Source organism: Ranitomeya imitator, chromosome 4, assembly GCF_032444005.1.
Source record: "Ranitomeya imitator isolate aRanImi1 chromosome 4, aRanImi1.pri, whole genome shotgun sequence".
In the NCBI taxonomy this organism is placed as follows: Eukaryota; Metazoa; Chordata; class Amphibia; order Anura; family Dendrobatidae; genus Ranitomeya; species Ranitomeya imitator.
In genome coordinates, this window is record NC_091285.1 from 342642535 (window position 1) to 342660942 (window position 18408).

The following is an 18408-nucleotide window of genomic DNA, read 5'->3' on the forward strand; positions in this document are numbered from 1 at the left end:
GCTGCCAAAATATATGAGACAACGAGGGGCGTTGTGTCGGGCAGGGCAGACGCACAGGCACAGGCAGCCAACCAATGATGTCAGAAGACGGGTAGCGCTACCAAGGGTGGTGCTGCGTATCATTAGAAAGGAAAGTCACACCTCAGGGACAGTTGAATGGTCTCAATGAGACACATTTTGTACGTGTTGAGTTCCACTTGGGCAAGGAGAAAAAGTCAGCCACCTTGTACAAATGCAGCAGTACTGCAGTACAAGGTGGCTGTTATACATAGAAACACCTGGGGGTGGGGGGCAGGCTTCCTTCAATTTCAGTTCATGTGCCTGCGTGGCGTTTGCAGGACACGTTGCCAGCTACACAGCAGGGGAACAGCTGGCGGTGCTGAACCCCACTAACACATTGGCTGTTGTTTTTCTCTGTGAAGCTCGCATTTTCGGGCAAAAACTAGCGGTGTTAGAGCCCAGGGTCAGCAGGAGGAGGAGAGGAGCAAAGTGTAGGCCGAAGCCTGCACTGGTGGCAGCTTTTGGTCGGTTGTGCCAGCGTGGCTTGTGCTGGACACGATGCAGGCTACACAGCAGGGGAACAGCTGGCGGTGCTGAACCCCACTAACACATTGGCTGGTGTTTTTCTCTGTGAAGCTCGCATTTCCGGGCAAAAACTAGCGGGGTTAGAGCCCAGGGTCAGCAGGAGGAGGAGAGGAGCAGAGTGTAGGCCGAAGCCTGCACTGGTGGCAGCTTTTGTTCTGTTGTGCCTGCGTTGCGTTTGCAGGTCACGTTGCCGGCTACACAGCTGGGGAACAGCTGGCGGTGCTGAACCCCACTAACACATTGGCTGGTGTTTTTCTCTGTGCAGCTAGCACGTCCGGGCAAAAACTGGCGGTGTTAGAGCCCAGGGTCAGCAGGAGGAGGAGAGGAGCAGAGTGTAGGCCGAAGCCTAGTTGAACCAATTTCAAAGGAAACCTTTAACCCCCCCTCAGGTGTTGCAAGGTACAAGAGCAACACCTTGAACAGCATTAATGCTGCACAAGTCTAAGGTTGCTCTCTTCATTTTGCTCCTTGCACACGCTGAATAAAACACGTACACTATTTAGCCCATTATACTGTCAAACAGTAGTGGAGGCGTGACTTTTCTTTTGAAGAAGACGCAGCACAGGTGTCAAAATTTACACCGAGGTGCTGGGCGCAGACTCCTTACCGTTGTTATTTGCAGTACAGGAGAGTGCGCTCTTGTGTTATCCCTTGGCAATACCCTGTTAGTGCAGGCCGTCTTATGACCTCATTTCATGTTGGCCGGTGCGGTTAACGATGGCCATAAATCCCAGACCCACAGTGCCTTTCCATAAAGTCACACTGCGGTGCTGGGATTCGTGGCCTTGTGCAGTAAATATGTTCGCCGCTCACACATGTCCTTACACCTGCTTCAGACTGGGCGGCCTCAGCTGATCCCTTATTGCCTGCCACGGCCATGAGGCCGCACAGTCTGAAGAAGGCGGAAGGAGGGGAGTGAAGACAGGCGAACATATGCACTGCTCGTGCCCATCAATCACACCCTCGCAGTCAAAATATATGAGACAATGAGGGGCGTTGTGTCGGGCCGGGGCGGACGCACAGGCATAGGCAGCCAACCAATGATGTCTGAAGACGGGCAGCGCTAACAATGGGGGTGCTGCGTGTCATTAAAAAGGAAAGTCACTCCTCAGGGACATTGTAATGGTCTCTAATGAGACACATTTTGTACGTGTTGAGTTCCACGTGGGCAAGGAGAAAAAGTCAGCCACCTTGTACAAATGCAGCAGTACTGCTGTACAAGGTGGCTGTTATACATAGAAACACCTGGGGGTGGGGGGCAGGCTCACTTCAATTTCAGTTCATGTGCCTGCGTGGCGTTTGCAGGTCAAGTTGCCGGCTACACAGCAGGGGAACAGCTGGCGGTGCTGAACCCCACTAACACATTGGCTGGTGTTTTCCTCTGTGCAGCTAGCAATTCCGGGCAAAAACTAGCGTTGTTAGAGCCCAGGGTCAGCAGGAGGAGGAGAGGAGCAGAGTGTAGGCCGAAGCCAGCACTGGTGGCAGCTTTTGGTCAGTTGTGCCAGCGTGGCTTGTGCTGGACACGATGCAGGCTACACAGCAGGGGAACAGCTGGCGGTGCTGAACCCCACTAACACATTGGCTGTTTTTTTTCTCTGTGCAGCTCGCATTTCCGGGCAAAAACTAGCTGTGTTTGAGCCCAGGGGCAGCAGGAGGAGGAGAGGAGCAGAGTGTAGGCCGAAGCCTGCACTGGTGGCAGCTTTGGGTCAGTTGTGCCAGCGTGGCTTGTGCTGGACACGATGCCGGCTACACAGCAGGGGAACAGCTGGCGGTGCTGAACCCCACTATCACATTGGCGGGTGTTTTTCTCTGTGCAGCTAGCACTTCCAGGCTACAACTGGCGGTGTTATAGCCCAGGGTCAGCAGGAGGAGGAGAGGAGCAGAGTGTAGGCCGAAGCCTACTTGAACCAATTTCAAAGGTAACCTTTAACCCCCCTCAGGTGTTGCAAGGTACAAGAGCCACACCTTGTGCATCATTAATGCTGCACAAGTAAAAGGTTGCTCTCTTAATTTTGCTCCTTGCACACGCTGAATAAAACACGTACACTATTTAGCCCATTCTACTGTAGAACAGTAGTGGAGGCGTGACTTGTCTTTTTAAAGAAAAGCAGCACAGGTGTCGAAAATAACACCTTGGTGCATGGGCGCAGCTTCCTGAGCGTTGTTATTTGCTGTACAGGAGTCTGCGCTCTTGTTATCCCTTGGCCATGCGCTGTGAGCGCTTCCTGTCTTCTGACCTCATTTCATGTCGGCCGTTGCGGTTAGCAATGGATATGAATCCCAGGCCCACAGTGTGTTTTCAAAAAATCACACTGCGTGGCTGGGATTCGTGGCCTTGTGCAGTAAATATGTTTGCCGCTCACACATGTCCTTACACCTGCTTCAGACTGGGCGGCCTCAGCTGATCCCTTATCGCCTACCACGGCCAGGAGGCCGCACAGTCTGAAGAAGGCGGAAGGAGATGAGTTAAGACAGGCGAACATATGCACTGCACATGCCCATCAATCACACCCTCGCAGCCAAAATATATGAAACGAGGGGGGTTGTGTCGGGCAGGGCGGACGCACTGGCACAGGCAGCCAACCAATGATGTCAGAAGACGGGCAGCGCTACCAAGGGGGGTGGTGCGTGTCATTAAAAAGGAAAGTCACACCTCAGGGACATTGTAATGGTCTGTAATGAGACACATATTTTACGTGTTTAATTCTACGTGGGCAAGGATAAAAAAACAGCCACCTTGTACAAATGCAGCAGTACTGCTGTACTAGGTGGCTGTTATACATAGAAACACCTGGGGGGGTGGGGCCAGGTTCCCTTTAATTTCAGTTCATGTGCCTGCGTGGCGTTTGCAGGTCACGTTGCCGGCTACACAGCAGGGGAACAGCTGGCGGTGCTGAACCCCACTAACACATTGGCTGGTGTTTTTCTCTGTGCAGCTAGCACTTCCGGGCAAAAACTAGCGGTGTTTGAGCCCAGGGTCAGCAGGAGGAGGAGAGGAGCAGAGTGTAGGCCGAAGCCTGCACTGGTGGCAGCTTTTGTTCTGTTGTGCCAGCGTGGCTTGTGCTGGACACGTTGCCGACTACACAGCAGGGGAACAGCTGGCGGTGCTGAACCCCACTGACACATCACCTAGTGTTTTTTCTGTGTAGACAACACTTCCAGGTGGCAACTGACAGTGTTGAAATCCAGGGAATCAAAGAGGAGCAGAGTGTAGGCCGAAGCCTGCAGTGGAGCAAGTTGAAAGGGAACCTTTAACCCCCCCCCCCCAGGCATTTGTTGCTGAAAGAGCCATCTTGTACAGCAGTAATACTGCACATGGAAAATGGTGGCTCCGAAAATTATGCTCCTTGCAAACGCTGAAGTACACACTCATATAATGTGTCCCCTCACACCGTCAAACCATCCCGGAAGTGGGACTTTCCTTTGTAATGTGACACAGCACAGCCGTCATTCCAACCCCCTTGGTGCCGTGCGCCACCTCCTCAACGTTGTTTGGTTCTGTCACGGAGCCCGCGCTGTAATGTTATTCCTTGGCCATGCACAGTTAGCGGTGCCCGTCTTCTGACATCATGTAGGTGTCAGGCTGGCAGTGCCTGTGCGTCCAAGCTGCCCGAGATCCAACCTTGCAGTGTAATCTAATGTAGTCCCACTGCGGGCCAGGGATCCATGGGCATGCGCAGTGCATATCATCGCCTCTCACTCACCTCCTTCCTGCTTCTTCAGACTGTGCGGCGTCACGGCCGTGGCATGCTATTAGGGATCAGCTGACACCGCCTAGTCTGAAGAAGCGTGAAGAAGGGGAGTGAGAGGCTAGTATATGCACTGCGCATGGCCATGGACACCAGGCCCACTGTGGGATCACATTAGACGACACTGCGAGGTGTGATTTCGGGCAGCGTAGACGCACAGGCGCAGCCAGGACGACAACAAATGATGTCAGAGGACGGGCAGCGCAAACTGTGCATGGCCAAGGGATAACATAACAGCGCAGGGTCCATGACGGAATCAAACAACGCTAAGGAGGCAGCGCACGGTGCCAAGGGGGTAGCAATGACGGCTGTGCTGCGTCACATTACAAAGGAAAGTCCCACCTCCGGGACGGTTGGACGGTGTGAGGGGACACATTACATGAGTGTGTAGTTCAGCGTTTGCAAGGAGCATCATTTCAAGAGCGACCTTTCCCTTGTGCAGTATTAGTGCTGCACATGGTGGCTCTTTCAGTAACAAACGCCTAGGGGGGGGGGGGACAGGTCCCCTTACATTTTTGTTGTGCCAGTGTGGCGGTCGCATGACACGTTGCCGGATACACAGCTGGGGATCAGCTGACGTTACTGAACCCCAATAACAGAGGAGCGACTGTTGACTGTGCACACAGCACTTCCAGGCACCAACTGGCGGTGTTAGAGCCCAGGGACAGCAGGAGGAGCAGATTGGAGGTATTGCCCCACACACAGCTGGGGATCAGCTGACGTTACTGAACCCCAATAACAGAGGAGCGACTGTTGACTGTGCACACAGCACTTCCAGGCACCAACTGGCGGTGTTAGAGCCCAGGGACAGCAGGAGGAGCAGATTGGAAGTATTGCTGCACACACAGCTGGGGATCAGCTGACGTTACTGAACCCCAATAACAGAGGAGCGACTGTTGACTGTGCACACAGCACTTCCAGGCACCAACTGGCGGTGTTAGAGCCCAGGGACAGCAGGAGGAGCAGATTGGAGGTATTGCTGCACACACAGCTGGGGATCAGCTGACGTTACTGAACCCCAATAACAGAGGAGCGACTGTTGACTGTGCACACAGCACTTCCAGGCACCAACTGGCGGTGTTAGAGCCCAGGGACAGCAGGAGGAGCAGAGGAACAGAGTGTAGGCCGAAGCCTGATTGGAGCAAGTTGAAAGGGAACCTTTAACCCCCCCCCCAAGACGTTTGTAGCTGAAAGAGCCATCTTGTGCAGCACTAAGGATGCAAAAGGAAAAGGTGGTTCTTTTAATTCTGCTCCTTGCAAACACCGAAGTAAACACTAAAAATGTGTCCCCTTATACCGTTAAACCGTCCCGGAGGTGCGAATTTCCTTCGTAATGGGACACAGCACAGCTGTCATTCCTATCCCCTTGGTGCCGTGCGCTGCCTCCTCAGCGTTGTTTTAAGCTGTCACGGAGCCTGCGCTGTTCTGTTAGCCCTTGGCCATGCCCAATTAGCGCTGCCTGTCTTCTGACATAATTTGGTGTCAGGCTGTCAGTGCCTGTGCGTCCACGCTGCTCCAGATCCCACCTCGCAGTCTCGTCTAACGTAATCCCACTGCGGGCCTTGGAACCATGGGCATGCACAGTGCATATCCTCGACTCTCACTCCCCTCCTTCCCTCTTCTTCAGACTGTGCGGTGTCACGGCCGTGGCATGCTATTAGGGATCAGCTGACGGCGCACAGTCTAAAGAAGGCGGAGGGAAATGAGCGAGAGCCCGAGGGGAAGATATGCACTGCGCATGCCCATGGATCCCAGGCCCGCAGTGTGACTCAATCAGAAGACACTGCGAGGCGGGATCTCGGGCAGCGCGGCCGCACAGGCGCAGCCAGCCTGACACCAAATTATGTCAGAAGACAGGCAGCGCAAATAGGGCATGCCCAAGGGATAACAGAACAGCGCAGGCTCCGTGACAGCTTAAAACAACACTGAGGAGGCAGCGCATGGCACCAAGGGGGTAGGAATGACGGCTGTGCTGCGTCACATTACGAAGGAAAGTCCCAGCTCCGGGACAGTATAACGGTATCAGTGAACACATTTTATAAGTGTTAAGTTCTGCGTGTGCAAGGAGCTAAAAAAAAAGAGCTACCTTTTCCTTGTGCAGCATTACTGCTGCACAAGATGGCTCTTTCAGTAACAAACGACGGGGGGGGGGGGGGACAGGTTCCCTTACATTTAGGTTGTTGTGCCAGCGTGGCGGTTGCAGGACACATTGCCGGCTACACAGCTGGGGATCAGCTGACGTTACTGAAACCCAATAACACTGGGTCGTATGTTTTTACTGTGCAGCCTGCACTTCTGAGCCACAACTGGCGGTGTTGGAGCCCAGGAATAGCAGTTCAGGTGGTAGAAAGATGAACACAGCAGGAGACCTGGATGACACCCAATTACTTAATCAGGCAGAGGAGTGGCAAATTCCTGCGAGATCCAGGCCTGGTTCATTTTCAGGAAAGTAAGCTGGTCAACGTTATCGGAGGATAGTCGCATGCGACGGTCTGTTAGTACACCACCTGCGGCACTAAAGACACGTTCCGATAAGACACTAGCCGCAGGGCAAGCCAGCACCTCCAATGCATACTGGCTTAGCTCTGGCCATGTATCCAGCTTAGAGACCCAAAACTTGAACGGGGAAGAGCCGTCTGGGAGTACAGTAAGAGGGCAAGCCAAGTAGTCTGTCACCATCTGACGGAACCGTTGCCTCCTGCTGACTGGAGCCGCCGGTGATGGTGCAGACATTTGGGGCGGGCACACAAAAGTGTGCCAGAGTTGTGCCATACTGGGCTTGCCTTGGGCAGAGGCACTGCTTCTGCTCCCTCTTTGGGCAGAGCCTCCCCCACTGCCTCGACGCACTGAGCTGCTTTGTAAAGCACTAGCAGCACTCCTCTCAGTTGGACAGGAGAAGATGATGGAATTCACCAGTGTGTCGTGGTACTCCCGCAATTTACGCTCCCGGGTCAACGCAGGGATGAGGTTTTGGACGTTGTCCCGGTAGCGAGGATCGAGGAGGGTGAACACCCAATAATCAGGCATGTTGAGAATGTGGTCGATGCGGTGGTCGTTTCTCAGGCACTGCAGCATGAAATCCACCATGTGCTGCAGAGTGCCAACTGGCCCAGAAACGCTGTCCCCTGCTTGAGACATGATCTCTGCCCGCTCGTCATCACCCCACCCTCGCTGTACACACTGACCACTGGACAATTGTGTCGCTCCCTCCTCTGGACGGAGCTCTTCCTCCTTCATTGACTCCTCCTCATCCTCCTCACAAATTGGCCCCTGCGTACCCCTTTGTGAGGAACCACGTGGCGCTGACTCTCCAGAAGCTGATGGAAAAGGTGACTCCTCATCCTCCACCTCTTCCACAACATCATCCCTTAACCCTTGCAAAGTTTGCTGAAGCAGGCAGATAAGGGGGACAGTCATGCTGACTAGTGCATCATCTGCACTTGCCATCCGCGTGGAATAATCAAAAGGACGCAAAACCTGGCAGACGTCCTTCATAGTGGCCCACTCTGTGGTTGTGAAGTCTGATCGGCGCTGACTGCGACTTCTTTGCGCCTGATGCAGCTGGTACTCCATAACTTCTTGCTGCTGCTCACACAACCGCTCCAACATATGTAACGTGGAATTCCACCGGGTAGGTAGGTCACATATGATGCGGTGTTCCGGAAGGCGGAATCGGCGCTGCAGAGCAGCAATGCGGGAACTGGCCAAGCTGGAACGCCGCAAGTGAGCACACTCTAGGCGGACCTTGTGCAGCAGGGCATCAAGATCCGGATAGTCCCTCAGAAAACTCTGCACAACCAAATTGAGCACATGTGCCAGACATGGGATGTGAGTGAGGTTGCCAAGGGCCAAAGCTGCCACCAGATTTCGGCCATTGTCACACACTACCATGCCTGGCTGGAGATTCGCTGGCAGTAACCACACATCGCTCTCCTGCTTGATGGCATTCCAGAGCTCCTGCGCTGTGTGGCTTCGATGCCCCAATGAAACTAGTTTCAAGACGGCCTGCTGACGTTTGGCCACGGCTGTGCTCATGTCGGTCATAGGTAAACGTTCACGGGTCCATGTGGAGGTGGACTGTGACGGATCCTGCAGAGAGGAATCTGAGGAACTGGTGTAAGAGGAGGAGTCGATGCGTACAGACTGGATTCCTGCAATCCTTGGAGTGGGCAGGACACGTCCTGCGCCACTCGCACGATCTGTACCTGGCTCAACAACATTAACCCAATGGGCAGTGAGGGAAACATATCGCCCCTGTCCATGCTGACTGGTCCACGCATCGGTGGTGAGGTGGACCTTGCTACTGACGGCGTTCAGTAGCGCATGTTTTATATTTGCCTCAACATGCCTGTGCAGGGCAGGGACAGCCTGCCTGCTGAAGTAAAAGCGGCTGGGCACCTTGTACTGTGGGACTGCCAATGCCATCAAGTCACGGAAGCTGTCAGTCTCCACCAGCCTGAACGAGAGCATTTCCAGGGACAACAGTTTGGCAATGCCTGCATTCAGAGCCTGTGCTCGGGGGTGGTTGGCCGAGAATGCCCGCCTTTTCTCCCATGCCTGTACTACCGATGGCTGTAGAGTAGACTGGGAGTGTGAGGATGACTGGGAAGGTGGTGCTGTGGGTTGAATTACACAAGGTCTCTGGACAACAGTGCCAGAGGTTCTTCCATGGCGATCCTGGGAGGAAGCCAAACCAGCTGTGCGTGAGCTGGAGGAAGAGGCAACACGAGCTGAAGAGGTGGTAGCTGCCGCTGTTGGTTGGCCTACATCTTCAGTCTGTTTCTGTAACTCCACCGCGTGCCTGGTCCGCACATGTTTCCACATATTTGTGGTATTGAGGTTGCTGACATTTTTCCCTCTTTTTACTTTCTGATGACACAGCTTGCATTTGACAAAACAAATGTCATCTGCAACTGTGTCAAAAAAGGACCAGGCACTGCAAGTCTTGGGAGCGCCCTTTTTGGCTTTGGAAAGAGACAGGCTCCTAACGGGTGCCAAAGTGGAGGCTACAGGCTCCGCAGTGTTCCCCCTCCCTCTCCCTCTTTGGCCCATAAGGGGAAGCTCTTCCTCAGAGCTGCTCCCACCACCTTCCTGTTCCTCACGCCACGATGGGTCAAGGACCTCATCATCTCCACTACCCTCTGTCACCAACTGCTCCTCCTGGGTAGTCTCGGCAGCACAGTACGCATCAGAAAGCGGCACCTGAGTTTCATCATCAGATGCGTACTGCGCTGTGGTCACCGGAGGCACTGGCCCACCCGCCTCTTCAGAGTCAGAGAGAAAAAGCTGTTGGGCATCACTGCACACTGCCTCTTCTTCCATTTCTCCAATGCTAATTGGCTGGCCCCCTGTTTCCAAGCCAAGAGATTCAGAGAACAGAAGTAGAGACGGCTCCTGTCCTGGGCTCTCTGACTGCCTGGCCAATTTGGCAGGTGGTGAAGAGACAGATGGCTGCTCTCCAGTGCTCTGTGCCTGAGAGGATGTGGCACTAACTGAAGTCGATGCCGAGGCGTTAGCTGCCATCCACCCGACAACGGCTTCAATTTGGTCTTCACGCAGCAGCGGTGCACAGCGCTCTCCGACAAAGCTGCGCATGAAGGACTGTTCCCTGCTGAAACTGAGTGACGACGAGTCACCGGCGCCCGCAGCAGGCACAGAATCACCACGTCCTCTCCCTGCTCCTCTCCCTGCTCCGCGCCCACGCCCACGTGCCTTACTCCCTGCCCTCTTCATCTTGGTTGACAGATAAAGATAAGCAGAAAAGTACTAAGGCCTTAGTGTGCTTATTCCTGAAATGCTCCTCCTAACAGGTGTAAGAAACACTAATGTTGTAAAGTGTGGACTAAACTTTATTATTTTTCAAATGTGGCCTACACAAGTGTTAAGTTGTGTTTGGTGAACTTTACTTTTTTTTTGTGCAGATCGGGCTACAGAGCTAGTTTAAATCACACGGAGACCGTGCAGACAGCCGTAAACGGCGCTGCAAGGCCAAAAAACCCTCCTCTAGGTTATCCTATGTAGTGTTTTTCCACTATTTAGCTGGAGACGGGTGGAAAGACACTAATAGGAATTTTTTTTTTTTAAATTTTAAACAGGCTGCACTATTTGAAAAAAAGTAAATTGTTTTTCAAGGTATGAGGCAGTAACGCACCCTGAGCTGAATCCAACCGGCTATAGCTGCACACAGACTACAGGGAGAGCTGCGCTCACACAGAGACCGTGCAGACAGCCGTAAACGGCGCTGCAAGGCCCAATAAACCCCCTCTAGGTTATCCTATGTAGTGTTTTTCCACTATTTAGCTGGAGACGGGTGGAAAAACACTAATAGGAATTTTTTTTTTTAAATTTTAAACAGGCTGCACTATTTGAAAAAAAGGAAAATTTTTCTCAAGGTATGAGGCAGTAACGTACCCTGAGCTGAATCCAACCGGCTATGGCTGCACACAGACTACAGGGTGAGCTGGGCTCACACGGAGACCGTGCAGACAGCCGTAAACGGCGCTGCAAGGCCCAAAAAACCCCCTCTAGGTTATCCTATGTAGTGTTTTTCCACAATTTAGCTGGAGACGGGTGGAAAAACACTAATAGGGAATTTTTTTTAAAATTTTTAAACAGGCTGCACTATTTGAAAAAAAGGAAAATTTTTCTCAAGGTATGAGCCAGTAACGAACCCTGAGCTGAATCCAACCGGCTATGGCTGCACACAGACTACAGGGCGAGCTGGGCTCACACGGAGACCGTGCAGACAGCCGTAAACGGCGCTGCAAGGCCCAAAAAACCCCCTCTAGGTTATCATATGTAGTGTTTTTCCACAATTTAGCTGGAGACGGGTGGAAAAACACTAATAGGGAATTTGAGAAAAAATGTGCAGCAGGCTGCACTATGAGCAAAAAAGGACAACTGTGTGAGGCAGTGTGAACCCCCCCTGAGCTGAATACAACCGGGTATATGGCTGCACACAGACTACAGAGTGAGCTGCACACACACACACACACAGAGACCTTGCAGAACGCTGTTAAAACAGCGCTGCAAGGCAAGAGCAAGGTGAACAGTGAAGAACACACAGCGTTTTGCTAAATTAGCCTTTGGAAAGGAAAATAAAGCAATTAGCTAGCGCAACTGGCCCTCAGTTAGAACACAGCGTCCTGTCCCTAACTGAAATCACAGCAGAGTGAGCGCAAAATGGCGGCAGCGTTTTTTATAGTGCAGAGCGACATCATTTCAGCAGCCAATCACAGCCTTGCCAGTACTTACATGCCCACCATGCTAAACAGGATGTGCCCACACTTCCAATCATTCCTCATTGGCTGCTGCGTTCTGTTTGAATTCTGGGAACTTCCGATTCCGGTATCCGATACGCGGGAAGTATCGGAATTCGGTATCGGAATTCCGATACCGCAAATATCGGCCGATACCCAATACTTGCGGTATCGGAATGCTCAACACTACTTGACATATTTCCAAGCAAAACCCGTTTTGGTTTTGTTTTAATGTGTTTTTGTCGCTGCGGGAAAAATGGCAAGAATCTCGGAAACATTGGATTAAAGCTGTCAACTAGGAGTCAGGAATGCTTCCAGGGGCGATCCCCATGATGTCCCTGTGTCATTTGAGCAGTGTTTCCATCATTTTCAGATGTTTTTAGACACTAAAGGGATCCCGGGGGGATAGTGGAAAAAGTACTCGGGTCCCCCATAGACTTACATTGGGGTCGTTGTTCTGGCCGAGTATCCGAGTATTCCAATCAGCTCGACCCGATCAATGAGCACCCAAGCATTTTAGTGCCGTCTCATCACTAATTACTATAGATTGTTATCTTTGCCAATAATGGAGTGAACAGACTGTTCTATTCTGCCCTGTTACCCAAAAAGAGAGATTAGCCAAGTGCAGGAAAGCCATATATCCCAGACGTGTGTCGGCCTCCAACTTGACAATAAACTAATCTGAATTGCTTAACACCAGTAGGCCAGTTGTAGCCTGCTAGCCTACTGGAGAGTTGCTGACTTTTTTATTTTAGCGTCAGCCTCCTGGTGGCATCAGACATCACCTATAGTTTCCTGTATATACCAATGAAGCAACTGAGAAATAATGTTTCCAAGTCATTTTAACCATACACCATGTTCCAAATTATTATACAAATGAAATTTTTCTCAGATTTTCATAAATAGTCGGTGCAAATAACAGTCAGTCTAAGAAAAGTAATCATCACCCATTAGAGTATACATCGAATTTTATTGAAGAAACCTCCCAAAACAGTGTAATCTCCAAAATGAATAAAAATGCAAAATGCACTGTTCCAAATTATTAGGCACAGTAGAATTTCTAAACATTTGATATGTTTTAAAGAACTGAAAATGCTCATTTGTGGAATTTGCAGCATTATGAGGTCACATTCACTGAACAAAAAAGCTATTTAACTCCAAAACATCCTAACAGGCCAAGTTACATGTTAACATAGGAACCCTTCTTTGACATCACCTTCAAAATTTTTGCATCCATTGAACTTGTGAGTTTTTGTAGAGTTTCTGCTTGTATTTCTTTGCATGAAGTTAGAATAGCTTCCCATAGCTGCTGTTTTGATGTGAACTGCCTCTCACCCTCACAGATCTTTTGCTTGATGATACTCCAAAGGTTCTCTATAGAGTTGAGGTCAAGGGAAGATGGTGGCAACACCATGAGCTTGACTCAGAGGTATTCTTTGCAGCATGAGATGGTGCATTGTCATGCATAAAGATGATTTGCTCCTGAAGGCACGTTTCTGCTTTTTATACCATGGAAGAAAGTTGTCAGTCAGAAACTCTATATACAGTACTTTGCAGAGGTCATTTTCACACCTTTAGAAACTTTAAAGGCCCCTACCACCTGTTTCCCATGATTCCGGCCCAAAACATGACTCCTCAACCTCCTTGCTGATGTATCAGCTGTCACGTCACCGGCACCGCCGCCTCCTGAGCCCTGCCATACTTACCTTTCATCGGCGTCCTGGCACGCTCCCGCAGCTGCTGTTCTCTGCCTGGCACTGCCTCCTCCTCAGCACTCGCACCCGGCTTCTGCTTCACATCGGGTGTGCACGTGCGTTGGGTTCAGCGCTGCGTGCGCACACTTCTGAGCTCGGTCCTGGTCTCTCTTACCTGCCCTCTCTATCTCCCTGGAGAACTCCAACCCGGAACTACTGCACTGCACTTATTAGGCAGCCTCTTCCTCTTGGCCGTGCCTGATGCTCATTTGTGATCCACAAGTGAAACTGGCTCCACGTCTCTCCTGCGTTCCTCCCTGCCTTCTTGTTCGCCGCTCACTTCCCACTGCTGTATCCTTTAGCTGATCCTGGTCTTCTCCTTTGTTCCCTCCTAGTGCCTGCCTTCTGGTGTCCTCCGTCCTGTCCGTGTTCCAGTGTCCTTGCCTGCCTGCCTCCATCCTCCACCTTGTCCGTGTTCCAGTCTCCATCCTGTCTGCCCGTGTCCTCCATCCAGTCCCTGCTCCCGCGTCTTGCCTTCCTGCTCGTCCTCTCCGTCCAGGCCATATTCCCACGCTTTCCCTGTTTCTGTCTCCTCGTTAGTCCTTACTGATCCCTATTAGTTGCCTTCTTGTCCGTCCTCCCTTACCAGCTGCCGTGGCGATAGTCTCCCTCGGGTCTGCCCCTAATGCTCCCTGTATAGGGGGTGGTGCACTTGGTCAGCTCGCCCATAGGAGGTTCATTGTCATGGTCCAGTGGGTCCACCCTATAGTCTCCACAGTTAATCCTCACAGCAGCCTTGTTGGGACATGGTGGCCATCCACCAACCATCCACTACTCCATGCATCTGGACCATCCAGGGTTGCTTGACACTCATCATTAAACAAGATTGTTTGAAAATTAGTCTTCATGTATGTCTGGGCCTACTGCAACCATTTCTACTTGTGAAAACTGTTTAGGGGTGACCGAATAATAGGTTTATGCACCACAGCAAGCCTTTGAAGGATCCTTCACTTTGAGGTTTGTGGGACTAACTGTTTGCTGCTTTGTAATGGTATTTCGTCAGCTGCTCTCATAATTCAATGAATTTGTCTGCAGAAACCTTCCTCATTATGCCTTTATCTGCATGAACTCTGTCTGTGCTCTGTTTCAGTCACAAATCTCTTCACAGTATGATGATCACTTAAGTTTTCGTGAAATAACTAATGTTTTCATACCTTGTCCAAAGCATTGCACTATTTAACGCTTTTCAGCAGCAGAGAGATCCTTTTTATTTCCCATATTGGTTGAAACCTGTGGCCTGCTTAATAATGTGGAACATCATTTTTAAGTAGATTTCTTTTAATTAGAATCACCTTGAGAACTAATTATGTGTTTAAAATTGATTTCAGTGATCCATTGAGCCCTGAGACACAATACCATCTATGAATTTATTTGAAAAACAAAACAATTAAATCTTTTTGACACTTTAATCCAATTTGCATAATAATTTGGAACACATTGTATGATGAACGTAAAAAAAAACAATGGCCGAATGGCATGTTATTCACTGTTTTTATCACAGTTGGATTTTTCCCCCCATTGTTCAATAAATTGTTTGGTAAAATGGATGGTGTCATTCAAAACTACAACTCAGGCCACAAAAACAAGCCCTCATAGAGCTATGTCAATGAAAAAATAACAAGTTATAGCTTTTTAATAAAGGGGAAGTAATTTACAAACATAAAATTGAAAATTGGCTGCTGAGGCAAGGGGTTAAGAGTGAACCTTACCATCATGGTTTTCAGCACAACTGAATCTAACATTTTTTTCTAAAATTACATTGTAGAAGCAACAGTGTATTTATTTTGGCATTGATTGTCATGATATTGTATGAAATATAATATGATTTTGTAGCTTTGTCCTTCAGACCCATGCTGTGGGCTAAAAAGCCATGTGTGGAACCAACGGCAGGTTGCTACGCTGGAGCCTTGCCCTTCAGCAGTTTGACTTCACCATTGAGCACAAAATGGGCAGGGATCATGGTAATGCAGATGAACTGTCCCGCCAGGGTGAACCTACTGAGGTGCGCATGGAGGCATACCGAGGGGTTCTGCCTCCGTAACGCAGACCAAAAGGGGGAGGTGTCACGATATTGTATGAAATATAATATGATTTTGTAGCTTTGTTGCGGGCTAAAAACCCTCCTTCTTTGTGTGTTTCTGAATGTATGTGTAGAAAAGGTTTTTATTGCTCTGGCCATAAATTCCAAGCTCTGAGCAACTTACTCACCCCTCCCATCGGTACTAGCTAGGACTGGTATAGAAGTTCTTTAAAACATGAGGTCCTTTGTCTTAATCTTGTAAGATTCTGGGCCAACGATTTGGGCTAGGAAAATAAAAAGTACATATTGTTAACGTTCATCGGCGGATCTGTCAGCCGTTGTAAACATGAGCCTCTAACTCCATCAGGTACAAAGTACAGATTTCTCTGGAACGGAGTGTCCCTACTAGCCCGAATTTAGTATCTATAGAGAGCAAATCTTAATACAAGATTAATGCTGGGTATGTTATGATTCTGACATGTTCTGTAGCGGAGATACAGGCATTAGACAAACTTGTGTGAAATTTACTAAGACTGAAGAGGTAGGAGGGTCTGAGGAGACCAGCCCTGTTAGTGATGTCACAAGGCTGTGGTTATATAAGTGACTCCACTTTGCCCAGTCTTCAGAGTCTGCAGAGTCTGTCTGCGTCTGACTTGAGGAGCTCGTACTGCCAGTCCTGATGCATTGGGACATTTGGGAGCTCCGCCCACTAGCCTGGTTCTGCCTGCCATGATCTGAACACATGTAAGTGTTGATTTCTTATTTAATCCCTGTTATTTTTATAATTACCGTGTACATATTTTCAATTGTCTCATATTGTAACATCTTTTATACCTTTTTATAAACACTGCCTTCATCTTTAATGGAGTAAAATATTTAAAATACTAGATTCGTTCTCCTGTTCTAAAACGTACACTAAGTCTTCTGAAGGGAATTACGCTACTTTTTTGGGTTAGCTTCGGACCTGTTTCTAAAACGTATTCTAAGTCTTCTGAAGTGAATTACGCTACTGTTTTGCGTTAGCTTCGGACCTGTTTAATCAGAGCTGGTGGCAGCATATCGTGTGCGGGGCCTTTGGGTGTCGTTGTAGCGACTGCGGCGTTGATAATTATTGTTCCTGCCTGAGCGGGAGTAGGTAGATTGCCTCGCTGCAGCATGCCCAATAGCCAGTACATAGCAGGCAGCCTTTCTGGCGACTAATTACCCTAGGTGCAGTACCTAGTCTGACTTGAGGGTGACGGGGGTGCTAGAGAGCTGCAAGTTTCAAGTGGAACTGTAAAGCAGGCTATACATAAATCCCTGCAGTTCGTGGTATATTGAAGAGCATTGGGATACCTACAATAAGCCCCTCCTGTAAACTAAGAGGTCAATAGCCTTGTGTGTGCTTTTTCATCACCTTGTAGCAGTGGAGGGATAACTAAAATAAGCCCCCCTGCACATGTGATAGCCGTCTGTTGGCCTAAAGTCACCCCGATCTGTGACGTAGGGGGACAGTCACTGTGTGAATCGTGACAGATAGTATCACTTTTTTCAGACTATAAGACATACTTTTTTCCTCCTTAAATGTGGCAGAAAATGGGGGTGCGGCTTATAGTCCGGATATATTGGCTCTGGCTGTGGTGGGGAGGTGGTGGAGCGGTATTGGAGGAGCAGCGGGTCACAGAGGCAGGAGCCAGCATCTCCGGCTAACTCCTGTGCCCACTGCTAAAGAGAAATTAATATGCACTGCATTCCATGCCCATGGGCACGGAGGCCAATAAATATTCATTTCTTCCTGGCATCCTGGTATAATTGATTGGCCCCATCCCCTAGCTAGTAAGATTGGCCCCTTCCCCTTGCTGGTATGATTGGCCCCATCAGAAATGATTAAAAAAAAAAACCTTTACTCTTACCTTTCTCTGCTCCCTCGCAGTTGCAGCATCCTACTCCAGTGAATGAATATTCATTTCTCTTAAGTATCGGCACTCGTGACCGACAGCCGCAGCAGGAAGCAGGTGGCTGACAGTGTGCGCTACTGAACAGGAATGGATACTCACCGCAATCTCTGATAAACACCCGGTGAGTATTCCGGCAGCTGTACTCTGCTTGTGAGCAGCACATGATGTTCCTGCCATGCGCTGTTTACAAGCATTAAGCAGCTGCTGGCACCGAAGCAGGATGCTGCGACTGCGAGGGAGCGGAGGAAGGTAAGAGTAAAGGTTTGTTTTTTTAATCTTTTCTGATGGGGCCATGAATACCAGGACTGGGATGGGGCCAATCATACCAGCAAGGAGATGGGGCCAATCAATCATAACAGGAAATGGATGGGATGGGCTAATGAATCATACCAGGAACTGGATTGGGCCAATCAATCATACCAGGAACTGGATGGGGCCAATCAATCATACCAGGAATGGGAGGGGGCCAATCAATCATATCAGAATAAGAATGGGATGATGCATACCAGGACTGGGATGGGACCAATCATACCAGAATAACAATGTATAAATGCACACCAGAATAAGAATGGGGCCATGCACACCAGGATAGGGATGAGGGGGCCTTATTTACCAGGATATAATGGAACTAGAGAGAGTACAAAGGAGGGAAACAAAATTAATAAAGGGGATGGGAGAACTACAATACCCAGATAGATTAGCGATATTAGGATTATTTAGTCTAGAAAAAAGACGACTGAGGGGCGATCTAATAACCATGTATAAGTATATAAGGGGACAATACAAATATCTCGCTGAGGATCTGTTTATACCAAGGAAGGTGACGGGCACAAGGGGGCATTCTTTGCGTCTGGAGGAGAGAAGGTTTTTCCACCAACATAGAAGAGGATTCTTTACTGTTAGGGCAGTGAGAATCTGGAATTGCTTGCCTGAGGAGGTGGTGATGGCGAACTCAGTCGAGGGGTTCAAGAGAGGCCTGGATGTCTTCCTGGAGCAGAACAATATTGTATCATACAATTATTAGGTTCTGTAGAAGGACGTAAATCTGGGTATTTATTATGATAGAATATAGGCTGAACTGGATGGACAAATGTCTTTTTTCGG